Source organism: Procambarus clarkii, chromosome 64 (assembly GCF_040958095.1).
Source record: "Procambarus clarkii isolate CNS0578487 chromosome 64, FALCON_Pclarkii_2.0, whole genome shotgun sequence".
NCBI lineage: Eukaryota > Metazoa > Arthropoda > Malacostraca > Decapoda > Cambaridae > Procambarus > Procambarus clarkii.
The window spans coordinates 32,232,981-32,244,934 of record NC_091213.1 but is presented as its reverse complement, the minus strand read 5'-3'; positions in this window follow the sequence as shown (position 1 = coordinate 32,244,934).

Below are 11,954 nucleotides of genomic sequence, written 5' to 3'. Positions count from 1 at the left end.
TAGGTGAGTACAAATAGGTGAGTAACACATACACTCACACACATACACACACACACACACACACACACACACACACACACACACACACACACATACACACACACACACACACACATCATTTGGGAGATGAAATACTTCAAGAGTCAGAGAGAGAGAAAGACCTGGGGGTTGATATCACGCCAGACCTGTCCCCTGAAGCTCATATCAAGAGGATAACATCAGCAGCATATGCCAGGTTGGCTAACATAAGAACGGCCTTTAGAAACTTGTGTAAGGAATCTTTCAGAACATTATATACCACATATGTCAGACCAATCCTGGAGTATGCGGCTCCAGCATGGAGTCCATATCTAGTCAAGCATAAGACTAAACTGGAAAAGGTTCAAAGGTTTGCCACCAGACTAGTACCCGAGCTGAGAGGTATGAGCTACGATTAGAGACTACGGGAATTGAACCTCACTTCGTTGGAAGACAGAAGAGTTAGGGGGGACATGATCACCACATTCAAGATTCTCAAGGGAATCGACAGGGTTGATAAAGACAGGCTATTTAACACAAGGGGCACACGCACTAGGGGACACAGGTGGAAACTGAGTGCCCAAATGAGCCACAAAGATATTAGAAAGAACTTTTTTAGTGTCAGAGTGGTTGACAAATGGAATGCATTAGGAAGCAATGTGGTGGAGGCTGACTCCATACACAGTTTCAAGTGTAGATATGATAGAGCCCAATAGGCTCAGGAACCTGTACACCTGTTGATTGACGGTTGAGAGGCGGGACCAAAGAGCCAGAGCTCAACCCCCGCAAGCACAACTAGGTGAGTACACACACACACACACACACACACACACACACACACACACACACACACACACACACACACACACACACACACACACACACACACACACACACACACACGGTCTTTTACGGGACCAAAGAGCCAAAGCTCAACCCCCGCAAGCACAAATAGGTGAATACAAAGTACACACATACACACACACAGAAACACACAAGGCTGACCCAAGGGGGAGTCTTGGGTCAACCTTGAGAAAGAGCAGACGTATAGGGGCAACGGTCTGCGTATATTGAGGGAACAATAGGGTTCAAGGGAGCGGGTGTACTGTGCAGTGGGGATCGGGACAGTGTAAATCAAACAGTGGCATTGTATTGCAACACATTGATCACATCTCGTGGTGAATTATCGTAGTGAATTTAGAGAAGATAGCTAGTGAAGATCGATTCCTTGAGGCAGCATCAGTCACACAAACGGGACCCACTTGGAGACCTGAAGACAGCACAGGATTACCGACGACACGCCGTGTATTCACCTAGAGTGCTTGTGGGGGGGCTGGCTGGTAAGTGTCTCTCTAAGTCTTCAACAGTGTGCAAGGTTTATATAATATCATATCACAAAAACTAAGGCATTCCAGTCAATAATACAATCGTCAGTATTGTCAGGTAACAATATTACAGTCAGGTAACAAGGACAGAACTGAGAGCTCTAGGAACGCAGATAAGCCGCAAATCCCCCCGCTGTAATCTGATGACAACACCTCACCCCCCACCTTCCAGTGTGGGCTCACTGGGCACCCACCAAAACCACACGCACGCAAGTACACTCCAACACGCACACATTCCCTAGGCATTACCCCACCCCAACTTCCTCAGTAGCATACCAGATATCCCCCCCCCTCTACCCCAAAAACCCTCCCACACAGTGGGACCCCCCTACATCTCCAGCACCCTCTCCCACCACCTGACCACCTGACCTGAAGTGACCATCTCCGCCCCACCAACCCCCCAGTTTCCCATGCACCCCCCCTTCCTACAAACACACACACACACACACACACACACATTGTATTGAACTTTGAGTACCTGGTAGAGCTAGGACTTATCTCCCCCCAAAAAGAACTAGGAATCAAAAGGCTGGCATACCGAAAGGGGAATTATGAACAGATGAGGAGTTTCCTAAGTGAAATACCTTGGGACACAGACCTCAGAGACAAGTCTGTACAGGGTATGATGGACTATGTTACCCAAAAGTGTCAGGAGGCAGTAAACAGGTTCATCCCGGCCCAAAGGGAAAAATCCGAGAAGCAACAAAAGAATCCATGGTATAATAGGGCATGTATGGAAGCGAAGAAACTGAACAAGAAGGCGTGGAGGAACTTCCGGAATAACAGAACACCAGAAAGCAGGGAGAGATACCAGAGAACCAGGAATGAGTACGTCAGGGTGAGAAGAGAAGCAGAGAAAATTTTTGAAAATGATATAGCAAACAAAGCCAAGACCGAACCAAAGCTACTCCACAGTCACATCAGAAGGAAAACAACAGTGAAAGAACAGGTATTGAAACTTAGAACAGGCGAGGACAGGTATACAGAGAATGACAGAGAGGTGTGTGAGGAACTCAACAAGAGGTTCCAGGAGGTCTTCACAATAGAACAGGGTGAGGTCACTGTGCTAGGAGAAAGGGAGGTAAACCAGGCGGCCTTGGAGGAGTTCGAAATTACGAGAGAGGAGGTCAAGAGACACCTGCTGGATCTGGATGTTAGAAAGGCGGTTGGTCCAGATGGGATCTCACCATGGGTACTGAAAGAGTGTGCAGAGGCACTTTGCTTGCCACTCTCCATAGTGTATAGTAAATCACTAGAGACGGGAGACCTACCAGAAATATGGAAGACGGCGAATGTGGTCCCAATATACAAAAAGGGCGACAGACAAGAGGCACTGAACTACAGGCCAGTGTCCTTGACTTGTATACCATGCAAGGTGATGGAGAAGATCGTGAGAAAAAACCTGGTAACACATCTGGAGAGAAGGGACTTCGTGACAAATCGCCAACATGGATTCAGGGAGGGTAAATCTTGCCTTACAGGCTTGATAGAATTCTACGATCAGGTGACACAGATTAAGCAAGAAAGAGAGGGCTGGGCGGACTGCATTTTCTTGGATTGTCGGAAAGCCTTTGACACAGTACCGCATAAGAGGCTGGTACATAAGCTGGAGAGACAGGCAGGTGTAGCTGGTAAGGTGCTCCAGTGGATAAGGGAGTATCTAAGCAATAGGAAGCAGAGAGTTACGGTGAGGGGTGAGACCTCCGATTGGCGTGAAGTCACCAGTGGAGTCCCACAGGGCTCTGTACTCGGTCCTATCTTGTTTCTGATATATGTAAATGATCTCCCGGAGGGTATCGATTCATTTCTCTCAATGTTTGCGGACGATGCTAAAATTATGAGAAGGATTAAAACAGAAGAGGACTGTTTGAGGCTTCAAGAAGACCTAGACAAGCTGAAGGAATGGTCGAACAAATGGTTGTTAGAGTTTAACCCAACCAAATGTAATGTAATGAAGATAGGTGTAGGGAGCAGGAGGCCAGATACAAGGTATCATCTGGGAGAGGAAATTCTTCAGGAGTCAGAGAAGGAAAAAGACTTGGGGGTTGATATCACGCCAGACCTGTCTCCTGCAGCACATATCAAGCGGATAACATCAGCGGCATATGCCAGGCTGGCCAACATACGAACGGCATTCAGAAACTTGTGTAAAGAATCATTCAGAACTTTGTATACCACATATGTCAGGCCAATCCTGGAGTATGCAGCCCCAGCATGGAGTCCATATCTAGTCAAGGATAAGACTAAACTGGAAAAGGTTCAAAGGTTTGCCACCAGACTAGTACCCGAGCTGAGAGGTATGAGCTACGAGGAGAGACTACGGGAATTAAACCTCACTTCGCTGGAAGACAGAAGAGTTAGGGGGGACATGATCACCACATTCAAGATTCTGAAGGGGATTGATAGGGTAGATAAAGACAGTCTATTTAACACAAGGGGAACACGCACAAGGGGACACAGGTGGAAACTGAGTGCCCAAATGAGCCACAGAGATATTAGAAAGAACTTTTTTAGTGTCAGAGTGGTTGACAAATGGAATGCATTAGGAAGTGATGTGGTGGAGGCTGACTCCATCCACAGTTTCAAGTGTAGATATGACAGAGCCCGATAGGCTCATGAATCTGTACACCTGTTGATTGACGGTTGAGAGGCGGGACCAAAGAGCCAGAGCTCAACCCCCGCTAACACAACTAGGTGAGTACAACTAGGTGAGTACACACACACACACACACACACACACACAATCAAAGTTAATAAATGGAATGCTTTAGGCAGTGATGTGGTGGAGGCTGACTCTATACACAGTTTCAAATGTAGACATGATAGAGCCCAGTAGGCTCTGGAATCTTTCAGAACCCTATATACCACTTATGTAAGACCAATCCTGGAGTATGCAGTTCCAGCCTGGAGTCCATACCTAGTTAAACACAACACAAAGCTAGAGAAGATTCAGCGGTATGCCACCAGGCTCGTCCCGGAACTGAGAGGAATGCGCTACGAGGAAAGGCTAAAGGAGCTGAACCTCACATCCCTGGAAAACAGAAGAGTAAGGGGAGACATGATAACCACCTAAAAAATTCTCAGGGAAATCGACAGGGTGGACAAAGACATACTGTTCAGCACGGGTGGGACACGAACAAGGGGACACAGGTGGAAACTTAGTACCCAGATGAGCCACAGAGACGATAGAAAGAATTTTTCAGTGTCAGAGTAGTTAATAAATGGAATGCATTAGGCAGTGATGTGGTGGAGGCTGACTCCATACATAGTTTCAAATGTAGATATGATAGAGCCCAGTAGGCTCAGGAATCTGTACACCAGTTGATTGACGGTTGAGAGGCGGGACCAAAGAGCCAAAGCTCAACCCCCGCAAGCACAATTAGGTGAGTACATACACACACACGCAAACACACAGTCAGTGTGTGTTATTCACTGTTCACCCCACTATTCCACTATTTTCCACTCCCCTCTCTCACCCCTCTCTTTCACACCACTCTCACCCCTCTCTTTCACACCACTTTCACCCCTCTCTCTCACCCCACTCTCCCACCCCTCTCTCTCAACCCTTTCTCTCACCCCTCTGTCTCACCTTTCTCTCTCTCTCTCTCTCTCTCTCTCTCTCTCTCTCTCTCTCTCTCTCTCTCTCTCTCTCTCTCTCTCTCTCTCTCTCTCTCTCTCTCTCTCTCTCTCTCTCTCTCTCCCACCCTCTCTCCCACCCTCTCTCTCTCTCTCTCTCTCTCTCTCTCTCTCTCTCTCTCTCTCTCTCTCTCTCTCTCTCTCTCTCTCTCTCTCTCTCTCACCCCGCTTGCCCTTCTCCTGACAAATCCTATCACAGCATAACAGGAACAGCGGCAAGCATGATGGCCAGAGGAAGCAGGGGAACAGGGAAAACTCAAGGTGATGAAATGAAGGAAATGTTCGCCCAGCGTTTGGAGGATATCAAGAATGAGATGCAGAGAATGAGGCAGGAAATGAAGAATGAAATAAGCAACCTGAAAAGAGAACTGACAGCAGCAAAACAGGAGATTAGAACCCTCAAAGAGAACAGTGTTCATGCTGAGAGAAATAATATACTGGAAGAGAATGCCACTATAAAAGCAACATTTGCAGAAATGATAAAAAAATAACTCTGAAGTAATGTCCACAATCATAGAGGTGGCCATGAAAGCAGCCAACTCAGTGGAAGCAGCACGCTCTACTAGCCAGCTGCTGGAAAGAAAAGGATCAGTGGTAGCTGTGGGTATTAAAAAGCGGGAAGGCTTCAACAGGACAGAGTGGAATGATAAGGACAACACAGCAGTAAATGAAATACTGAAAGCACTAGGGATGGAAGTGGCTGAGCATAGAATTGATAAGGTTTTCAGACTGGGCAGGTACAACAAAGACCGAGACCGTGTGTTAAAGATAGTGTTTGCAAACGAGAACACAAAGGAGATGATTCTAACAAGGAAAAGCCACCTGCAACAGGTTGGAGAATTAAAAAAAGTAAAAGGATATGACAAGGAAGGAGAGAGCCATAGCGGCAGAAGCAAGGTAGAAGCACAGGACAAGAGGGGAAACCCAGGAACTCACAGCTCCCAACACATCATCCCCAGAGGTGAGGGGGGAACCAACAACCCACAGACACCCAGTAACACCAGAGGGGAGGGCAACCACACCACCCTTCTCTGCATAGAAAGCCCCCCCCTACCCCAAAGCCTCCCTGCTCCCACTTAAATGCTAAGGCAAATCTCTCTTCCCCCACACCTATTCCTACCCTTCTACCCCTCCCCTCCTTCTGACATGTCCCCCTTCCACCCCTTTTCGTTCCAATCCTTCCTCCATCCCATTCCTTCCCTGCCCCCCCACCCCGGGATCCTCTGAAACCCTGTTATCCACCTCACAAATCTTCACACCCATGGAACAGCTTCCCCCACCAGCAGAACACTCACCAAGGAGGCGATTTTAGAAGGGATAGAAGAAAGTGAGCCTCAGGACAATGTACATTAATATTACAAATAAAGCAAATGAGCTTGGAGAATGGATACTAGAGGAAAACCCAGTCAAAATAGCACTCAGAGAAACAAAGCTAACGAAAACCATAACAAATGCAGTGTTCCCACAGGAATATTATGTTATGAGGAAAGAGAGGGAAGGAAGAGGCGGAGGTGGTGTAGCTCTGCTGGTAGGAAAGGGCTGGGACTTTGAGGAGATGGTTATTCAGGGCTGTGAGGGTTTCAGTGACTACATAGCAGGTACTGTAACAAATGGAGGGAAAAAAATTATAGTCGCAGTCATATATAATCCACCACCAAATGACAGAAGACCTACACAGGAATATGATAGAAACAACATGGCCACTATTAACATAATAGAAAGAGCGGCTTCTGTTGCTAGCATGAATGGATCTGGACTGCTAATCATGGGAGAATTCAACCACGGGAAAATAGACTGGGAGAACCGAGATCCGCACGGAGGACCAGAAACATGGAGAGCTAAGCTGTTGAACGTCACAACAAGACACTTTCTAAGCCAGCACATAAAGGAACCAACAAGAATGAGAGGTGAAGATGAACCAGCCAAGCACGATCTGATATTTACCCTAAATGAGTGGGGTATAAGGGAAGTTAAGATGGAAGTACCCTTGGGAATGAGTGACCACAGTGTATTAAACTTTGAGTGCCTGGTAGAGGTAGGAATTATCTCCCACAAAAAAGAACTAGGAAACAAAAGGCTGGCATACAGAAAGGGGAACTATGAGGAGATGAGACGTTTCCTGAGGGAAATGCCTTGGGACACAGACCTCAGAGATAAGTCTGTACAAGATATGATGGACTATGTCACCCAAAAGTGTCATGAGGCAGTAAACGGGTTCATCCCGTCCCAAAGGGAAAAATCTGGGAAGTAAAAGATGAATCCATGGTATAATAGGGCATGTTTGGAAGCAAAGGGACTGAACAAAAGGGCGTGGAGGAACTTTCGGAATAACAGAACACCAGAAAGTAGATACCAAAGAACCAGGAATGAGTAAGTTAGAGTGAGAAGAGAAGCAGAGAAAAATTATGAAAATGATACAGCAAACAAAGCCAAGACCGAACCAAAGCAACTCCATAGTCACATCAGGAGGAAAAACAGTGAAAGAACAGGTAATGAAACTTATAACTGGCGAGGACAGGTATACAGAGAAAGACAAAAAGGTGTGTGAAGAACTCAACAAGAGGTTCCAGGAGGTCTTCACAATAGAACAAGGTGAGGTCACTGTGCTAGAAGAAAGGGAAGTAAATCAAGCTACCTTGGAAAGGTTCGAAATAACGAGAGAGGAGGTCAAGAGACTCCTGCTGGATCTGGATGTTTAAAAGGCTGTTGGTCCAGACGGGATCTCACCATGGGTACTGAATGAGTGTGCAGAGGCACTTTGCTTGCCACTCTCCATAGTATAAAGTAGGTCACGGGAGACCTACCAGAAATATGGAAGACAGGGAATGTGGTCCCAATATCCAAATGGGCGACAGGCACGAGGCACTGAACTACAGGCCAGTATCCTTGACTTGTATACCATGCAAGGTGATGGAGAAGATCGTAGAAAAAACCTACTAACACATCTGGAGAGAAGGGACTTCGTGACAAATCGCCGACATGGATTCAGAGAGAGTAAATCTTGCCTGACTTGCTTAATGGAATTCTACGACCAGATGACAAAGTTTAAGCAAGAAGGAGAAGGCTGGGCGGACTGCATTTTCTTGAATTCTTGGAAAGCCTTTGATACGGTACCACTTAAGAGGTTAGTACTTAAGCTGGAGAGACAGGCAAGTGTAGCTGGTAAGGTGGTCCAGTTGATAAGGGAGTACCTAAGCAATAGGAAGCAGAGAGTTATGGTGAGGGGTGAGACCTCAGATTGGCGTGAAGTAACCAGTGGAGTCCCACAGGGCTCTGTATTTGGTCCTATCTTGTTTCTGATATATGTAAATGATCTCCCGGAGGGTATAGATTCATTTCTCTCAATGTTTGCTGACGATGCCAAAATTATGAGAAGGATTAAAACAGAAAAGGACTGCTTAAGGCTTCAAGAAGACCTGCATAAGCTGAAGGACTGGTCGAACAAATGGTTGTTAGAGTTTAAGCTAAGCAAATGTAATGTAATGAAGATAGGCGTAGGGGCAGGACGCCAGATACTGTGTATCATCTGGGAGATGAAATTCTTCATGAGTCAGAGAGAGAAAAATACTTGGGGGTTGACATTCACGCCAGATCTGTTCCCTGCAGCCCATATCAAGAGGATAACATCAGCGGCATATGCCAGGCTGGCCAACATAAGAACGGCATTCAGAAACTTGTGTAAGGAATCATACAGATCTTTGTATACCACATATGTCAGGCAAATCCTGTAGTATGCAGCTCCAGCATGGAGTCCATATGTAGTTAAGGATAAGACCAAAGTGGAAAAGGTTCAAACATTTGCCACCAGAGTAGTACCCGAGCTGAGAGGTATGATCTACGAAGAGAGGCTATGGGAATTAAACCTCACCTCGCTGGAAGATAGAAGAGTAAGGGGGGACAAGATAACCACTTTTAACATTCTCAAGGGAATTGAAAGGGTAGATAAAGACAGGCTATTTAACACAAGGGGCACACGCACTAGGGGACACAGGCGGAAACTGAGTGCGCATATGAGCCACATATTAGAAAGAACTCTTTCAGTGTCAGAGTGGTTGACAAATGGAATGCATTAGGATGTGATGTGCTAGAGACTGACTCCCTATACGGTTTCAAGTGTAGACATGATAGAACCCAATAAGCTGAGGAACCTGTACACCTGTTGTTTGACTGTTGAGAGGCGGTGTTACGACCCTGGGTTCTCCAGTAGAAACCAGAGGTCAAAATTGAGCTATTAAACTTTCTAGTAGTACAGTTAAGTGCATCTTGAACGGCAATTGTTTGTATCTTCCCTGTCAGACGTAAGACTATTATTGTTTCTCAAAGAGCATTTAAAGACTGAGCTGGGGGTTGATTATTAAATAATAACATAGGCACCAACTTTGCTTACTAATACTTTCTAATCATTCATAAAGTAACAATACGTTGCATAGGGGAAGATCTTTAATGTGCTTAGCTGCACGATCAATTAGGCTCCTTCCGGCACCACGACATGAGGGAGGCCAGGTGGTCGCGAGGAGCTCTCTCTTCTCTGGCTGGTGTTCGTGCTGATAAGACTTACTCTGTGGCTGCACCCCTACTCTTCTCCCTTCTCCTCTTACTTATTTCCCTTACCTGAAGTTCCTGTATCCTTAAGTTAAGTACGGGGCATTATTAAGTGTACCTACTCTGGTAGTAACGATTGGTGAGACCTGGGGGTAGTATTTGCCAGTGTTTTGGGTACCCCTAAGTGTTGTGTTTTGTATTAGGGTCCCACGTGGTTTCCCTACCCTAAGCTGCATCCAGCTTCAGTGCTTATCCAGTAGTACTTTACCCTAGCTTGTTATTAGTGTAAACCTTGTATCCTGCCTACGTGGACCAAGGCTTTTAACGTAAGATAGTGTGGTAAAGTTATTATTATTATTGTTATTGGCGTGAGTGTATATGGGGGGTTGTTAAGGGGTTAATAAATAAGTACATGAATTACAGAGTATCTCTTCTTCCAGTGTGGGAGCGCATTGATCAACCCTTAGACTAACATATATGGTCTAGTAGCAAGTTATTACTACTGTGGATAGTTTATTTTGGGGGCCGGGCCTTTTAGCTCTCCCATATTTGATACTCTTGGCTTCTAACTACTCTTACCCCTTAATAGTACCAGTACCCCATAGTAGCCCACACACTGTTATTTGTAACAGGCGGGACCAAAGAGCCAGAGGTCAACCCCACGCAAACACAACTAGGTAAGTACAACTAGATAAGTACACACAAACATAAACAGATCATAATATGGACCCCCCGCAAGCACAACTAGGTAAGTACAACTAGATAAGTACACACACACACATAAACAGATCATAACAGGGAACTATGAAGGATAAAAATCTGAGTCACAACGGTATATAATGAAGCAGCCAAGACTATGACCATGGGACCAGATCAGGGATCACCATGCCCCCGAGGGACCAGATCAGGTGTCACCATGTACCGAGGGACCAGATCAGGGGTCACCATGGACCGAGGGACCAGATCAGGGGTCACCCTGGACCGAGGGACCAGATCAGGGATCACCATGGGACCGAGCGACCAGATCAGGTGTCACCATGGACCGAGGGACCAGATCAGGGGTCACCATGCATGGAGCGAGAGACCAGATCAGGGGTCACCATGGACCGAGGGACCAGATCAGGGGTCACCCTGGACCGAGGGACCAGATCAGGGGTCACCATGGACCGAGGGACCAGATCAGGTGTCTCCATGGACCGAGGGACCAGATCAGGGGTCACCATGAACCGAGGGACCTGATCAGGGGTCACCATGGGACCGAGGGACCAGATCAGGGGTCACCATGGACCGAGGGACCAGATCAGGGATCACCATGGACCGAGGGACCTGATCAGGGGTCACCATGGGACCGAGGGACCAGATCAGGGGTCACCATGGGACCAAGGGACCAGATCAGGTGTCACCATGGGACCCAGGGACCAGATCAGGGGTCACCCTGGACCGAGGGACCAGATCAGGGATCACCATGGGACCGAGCGACCAGATCAGGTGTCACCATGGACCGAGGGACCAGATCAGGGGTCACCATGCATGGAGCGAGAGACCAGATCAGGGGTCACCATGGACCGAGGGACCAGATCAGTGGTCACCCTGGACCGAGGGACCAGATCAGGGGTCACCATGGCCCGAGGGACCAGATCAGGTGTCTCCATGGACCGAGGGACCAGATCAGGGGTCACCATGAACCGAGGGACCTGATCAGGGGTCACCATGGGACCGAGGGACCAGATCAGGGGTCACCATGGACCGAGGGACCAGATCAGGGGTCACCATGGACCGAGGGACCAGATCAGGGGTCACCATGGGACCGAGGGACCAGATCAGGGGTCACCATGGGACCGAGGGACCAGATCAGGTGTCACCATGGGACCGAGGGACCAGATCAGGGGTCACCATGGAACCGAAGGACCAGATCAGGTGTCACCATGAAACCGAGGGACCAGATCAGGTATCACCATGAAACCGAGGGACCAGATCAGGTGTCACCATGGACTGAGGGACCAGATCAGGGGTCAACATGGAACGAGGGACCAGATCAGGGATCACCATGGGACCGAGAGGCCAGATCAGGGGTCAACATGGAACGAGGGACCAGATCAGGGGTCACCATGGACCGAGGGACCAGATCAAGTGTCACCATGGGATCGAGGGACTACATCAGGGGTCACCATGGACCGAGGGACCAGATTAGGGGTCACCATGGACTGAGGGACCAGATCAAGTGTCACCATGGACCTAGGGGCCATATCAGGGGTCACCAAGGACCAAGGGACCTGATCAGGGGTCAAAATGGAGCGAGGGACCAGATCAGGGGTCAAAAGGGGACAAGACCTTGTCAGCGGTCACAATGGACTGAGGGACCAGATCAGGGGT